Raw genomic sequence first — 5,699 nt, forward strand, 5'->3', positions numbered from 1 at the left:
TCTCATTTCTTCTACATTTCCATCTAAAAAACTCTCATAACTTTCATTTTCATAAGCACAAACTTCATATTTTCGAATTTATTCATTAATGAATCGTCAAAGGCGATTCTTTATGTTCATATTTGGAGTTTGGATGGTTGAAAAGGTTGGAAACGAGCTTTACACCAGAAAAAGATAACTATTTACATGGTTTTCGTCATTTTTCAGATCTGTTTCGAGATAATAGACTGTTTTGTATGTCTACGCCTATATAGTCTACTTAACAACGTACATGTCAATTTTGAAATTGACCAAACAATTTTTTTTTGTACCGCAAACTTCCCCAGCAGTCTTCGTCTTTACCTTTGATAACAAAAAAGAAAAATTTAGTTAGACTTACTAAGATATCTATGTAAAAGAGGTTAGTTTTGCATTTGGCCGAGTTTTTGACTTTTTATTGTAGACTTCAACGGAAGTCTACGAAGTGTAGACTGCCTGAGAAGTTTGCAAAAGATCAGTTTTGCATTTGGCCAAAACATTGACTTCGTTGAATAAGTTAGTTTTGTGTTTGACTAAAAAATTTAAAAATTTATTAAATTATAAATTTCATATGCAATCTTCTTATCTTAGAAAAAAAGTTAGACTGCATGTGAAGTCTACTATTTTATTTTGGTCAAATGCAAAACTAACCCGTCGAATTTGAGAATAAACTTCAAACGGAGTCTAAAAATATGTAGACGTTCGTTTTCAATTACTCGTAGAAAGTCAAACTTTGTCAATTGCAAAATTAATCTCTTTCACAAAATTTTAAAATTGTAGACTACATCTGAAGTCTACTTCTGAAAGTCAAATCATAGATGAATTTTAGTCGATTGAAAAAACTAACCTTTTTGATGTATAGACTGAAGTGGAAGTCTACATGTATAAAATCACAATTTTTTTTTAAATAAAGAAAGTAACCCGTAAAATTTTCAATTGCAAAAACTAATCCAAAGAGTACATCTATTTGATAGTCTACATTAGTAAACTGAAAAGAACATCTATATCTTTGTAGATTGAATATGAAGTCTACATAGAAAAATATATTAAAAGTGAATTTATATACTATTCATTAAGTTTTTTCTAAAAAAAATTGTTTAACAGTGTGTATTAGTTAATCCTAATTGGTTCGAGTGATTTTGAAAAGAAAATATGTTATAATTATGAAAGTATAATACTTTTGATTTGACTATGATCTTAGCTAATAACTGTAGACGTATTTGTAAGTCCACTACCTTTATAGTTTTACGAAACATGAAATATTTCTCCGCTAATTATATAAATTGTATTTCTTTTTCCGAAAATAGCTTTGTTACATGTTGTATACGAAGAATGGGTGGTGAAAGACTCTTTGTGGGAGTTTGGGGTCAATAATCAGAAAGGATGAAGAATGTTCTTTGTGCATGATGGTTGTACACATGGTGAACTTCTTGAAATGGCATAAAAAGATTATGATCTGGACAAGAAAATCGAAAAGATGGTGCTAACATATTCCTTACCAGACATCATTTTACAACAAATGACTCCGAATAGGCGACTCCTCTTATGCATGTCACAAGTTATCGACAGGTGCAGAACTTGATCGAGTTATCTAAGACACACTTTTTACGCCTTTTTGAATCAAGCCAGTGCGAAGTAAACTACAAATTTTTAGTTTGATTATATATTAGAAAGTAAGTGGTGACGTCTTTGTAAATCTACAATTATAGACTGCAGATAAAGTTTACGTCGTAAATTCTATTAGAAGTGCATTTGTGTATTATTAATCATATTTTCTTCATGATTTAATTATTTTACAGTGTATGTTAGTAAAATTTAATGGTCTTGGATGAATTTCAAAAGTTAATGTGTTATAATTTTACATTTGAAACTTATTGCAAAATTTGTGATTAGTTTTACTCTTGAAACTTCTTAGAAATTTTGTATAGATTTTCTTCTTATCACATGTGTGTTAGTTATTATTTTAACATATGGTGGCTTTACTTTTTTGGTTGATTAGATCTTGTGAAAAATAGATACCTAACAAAAAAATTAATAATATCATACAAGTGAAACACAACTAAAAAAGAATACAATGTTTATAGATTGTGCATTAAACAATTATTTAAAAATCAATATTTTATTATGAGAAATTATTACAAAGCAATATATTAAAAAGTATTCTTGAGTGTGTTTAATTTTTTATAATCTTGATGCCTCAAATAAAGTCTTTGAAAAGAGTACATGCAAAGTAAAATAAAGTTATGAGAAAAAATAAGATAAAAAAATCAAATCATATTTTAGTAGACTTTTTATTAAGTTTACCAAAATTTATTGTTTAGTAGACTTTAGTTGAAGTTTACACTAACGGAAAATTTTTATTTCTAAAAGTGTCCATTTAGCAAATTTGAAAATAATTTATGGTTTGTGTTTTGTGGTTTGTGGAGGAGAAGAGAACACACATGGAAGAAAATACATGCAAAATAAGATAAAATTATTTTAAACTTTGTGGTTTAGTAAACTTCGTGGTTTAGTAAACTTCGTATGAAGTCTACTAGCTTTAGTTTATAAGCATGCTTCTTTAAAAATCTACACAGTCTAATAATTTTCACATCTGAAAAAATATGTACATTTTGAAATGTGAAAATAATTTTAAATCTGAAAATACTTTACAAAATATAATTTATAAGATATAATAGTAGCAAAGTAAATGCACAGAGCTTGATCTATAAATTTTTTGAATATAAACATATAAATACACATTTAAAATTTATTAATCTAAAACTTACATTTTTAGAGGAGAAGATGAAATCCATGAGTGATAATACCTAAAAATAGATAGTATTGTGAGAAAGAAATAACATAAAAATACACATTTAAAAACTATAGATCTAAAACTTACATTTTTGAAAGAGAAGATGAAAACCATGAATCATAATACCTAGAATGACAAGATAATATTGTGAAAAAGACTTGAGAGAATTTTAGAGAGAAGAAAGAGAAATAAGAGAGTTTTAGAGAGAAATGAGAGAACTTTAGAGAGAATGAAAAGAGTTTTAGAGAGAAGTGAGAGAGTAAGAATTTGTGCAGCCATTTTAGAGAGAGATTATATAAATTTCATTTATATAGTGAGATAAAAATGTAACTAGGTTTAAAATTTACGACACTCTAGACTTCTTTTGGAGTATATTTTATTGTAACTTAGTAAACATTTTTGGAAGTCTACTATAATAATTTCATTATTGTTGTTTATTTTTTATTGTTTTAATAATTTTAATATATAATTTGCTAAATTTATTTTTTTATTTTTTATTGGTTATAGTATATGATTTCACATTTTTACTCTTAAGAAACTCAACTTAATTTAAATATAATGGTTTTTTGTAAACAAACTTGAAAAATTGATATATGGTGTTTTATACATCTTGTATATATGCTTTTAAATTGGTTTTCAAGTCTTTATCGAGTCTTCCTAGTCCTTTTGGAGTCATTACAGGTCTGGAGTTGCATTGGATGGGAGATGGATCAGCTGGAACAAAAGAGGCAGAAAACAATGCAATTTGGTGGTTTTCACGCAGAACAGTCTTGATGACTGTTCCGGATAGCGGAGCAACCCGAGTGACTGTTCCGAGTGAGTGTTCCAGCGGCAGAGATTTTTTAGGAAACTACAATCATTACGGGATTTGCCCTAATTATCTCTATTTTCTCTCCCAGCCGCCTGTGGCTTTGATATATCATATTTTCTGTTTCTCTTTATCATTCTACGCTATTCTAGACAGAAGAAAACCATTGGAGATTTTTGTGCTTTTGGATTGTAAAGGGAGAAGGCTCCATCTCTCTCACCATAGAGAAGATTATCCTGAACCCTCTTTCTATCTCTTTTATTTACATGAAGTTTTATTCAGAATTGATCTCTGTGATTTCTTTGTCCATGTCTGAGTAGTCGATCTAGCTAGCCTAGGGTGTTAGGGTGTTAGATCGTGAGCTAAACATAGATAAGTATCCATTGATTGTCTTCATTCATAACTGCTCTTATTGCTTGCATTAAACTGGCCAGTTATTGTTAGATCCTAGGTTTAACCTATTCATTAACCGTGTAATAGGTTGCTAGATCTGTTATGAATGAGCATAGCATCCCTAATCAGCAAAAGTAGATATTAGGGTGTTTTGTGAACCGATTGGACTTGATCTTAATGTTCATCATCACGCCTTGATCCAAGCGAGAGCTTAGGTATTGAGGCTGATCGTTGAAAGGTGAAACACCACGACAGTGGGTTGATCTAGTATTGTGTTCCTAGTTCTAGACTAGTCCATTAATCAAACTTGAATAATTGTTTGGCTCATGATTGTAAGCGCCCGTTAAACCCTAGGTTAGTTTCTCATTAATCTGAAACTTAAAACCAATCTGTTCCTTGCTTTTTACGTTACCACAAACTTTAAAACCTCCATATTGTTTTAGCTTGATTCTGATCCCATAAAGATAAAGTGTAAGATTTGGTCTCTGTGGATTCGATCCTAAAGTGCTACATCGACATACCATTCGATTGTGGTAGTGTGCACATTAGGTTATTTGGTGTGCGTATACACGTAATATCAAATTGGCGCCGTTGCCGGGGACCATCTTTTTACCTTTATTTTTCGGTTATTTATTTAGTCTAAGACCTCTAACTTGCCTTATCCTTTTTGTTGCAGCTAATGTTCCAGGTGCATGACCAGTAGACATACTCGAAGAAACGCACAAGGAGAGTTAGTTACATTTACCAACCAGGAGCTAGCAAGGTTAGAAAGAACAAATCGTCAACAGCCAAGGCAAACCGACACCACTATGGGTGATCACGCCAATCAGGATGATCTCGCTGCGGCTATGGCACTCATGCAGCAGCAGATGCAACAAATGCAGCAGACCATCCAAGCTCAGCAGGATGCTGCTGAACAGGCTGCTCTCGCGCAGCAGGAACAACAGGCGCATACTGTTCCAATCGGACAGAGAAACCTTCCGCGTAACATCCCTACTACGCGCTCTGCCATTGTTCCTCCACTCTGCACAAGTCAGGACTTCGAGATCAAGCCTGCTTTGATCGGTCTAGTACAGAGAAAGGTGTTAACTGGTCTCTCTACAGAAATTCCAATGGAGCATATTGAGAGCTTCGAAAAAGTCTGCAGTTTCACTCGCGTGAATGGTGTTCCACCAGACTACATCACGTGCATGTTATTCCCATTCTCTCTTGATGGAAAAGCTGCACGGTGGTTGAACTCTCTCCGTACCGGCTCTCTCACTTCATGGGAACAGGTCCGATCAGCGTTCCTCAGCCATTTCTACTCTAAGGCGAGAACAACTGCATTGAGGAACAAGATCACCTCCTTCAGACAGCTCACTGATGAGCTTTTCTGTGACGCATGGGAGCGCTTCAATGACTATCGCAGAGAATGTCCTCACCATGGATTTGATGATGATTATATCCTGGACATTTTCTATGATGGAGTGGACTGGAAATACCAAGGTGCTCTAAACTCTGCGAGCAATGGAGACTTCATGACTCAAACCACTGCTGGAGCGTTTAAGCTGATTGAGAACATGTCTGCTAGCTCAGATAATAAGAAAGAGGAGAGTGATTGCTCCAAGAAAGGAAACAGTTCTGACTCCCAGAAAATAGATGAGCTGACTGCCAAGGTTGATCAGCTACTGAAAAACAACCAAGGGC

At 33.0% G+C, this 5,699-nt stretch overlaps 1 non-coding gene across 1 annotated transcript; it reads right to left on the reverse strand.

Annotated features, from left to right (window-relative positions):
* Positions 1–5,335: 5,335 nt before the first annotated feature.
* LOC125579541 lies at positions 5,336–5,442 on the reverse strand. The gene has a single exon (XR_007317606.1). It is a non-coding gene; the product is annotated as a small nucleolar RNA R71 (small nucleolar RNA).
* Between the last annotated feature and the right edge of the window lie 257 nt (positions 5,443–5,699).

The sequence above is a fragment of the Brassica napus genome, chromosome A1 (assembly GCF_020379485.1).
Source record: "Brassica napus cultivar Da-Ae chromosome A1, Da-Ae, whole genome shotgun sequence".
In the NCBI taxonomy this organism is placed as follows: domain Eukaryota; kingdom Viridiplantae; phylum Streptophyta; class Magnoliopsida; order Brassicales; family Brassicaceae; genus Brassica; species Brassica napus.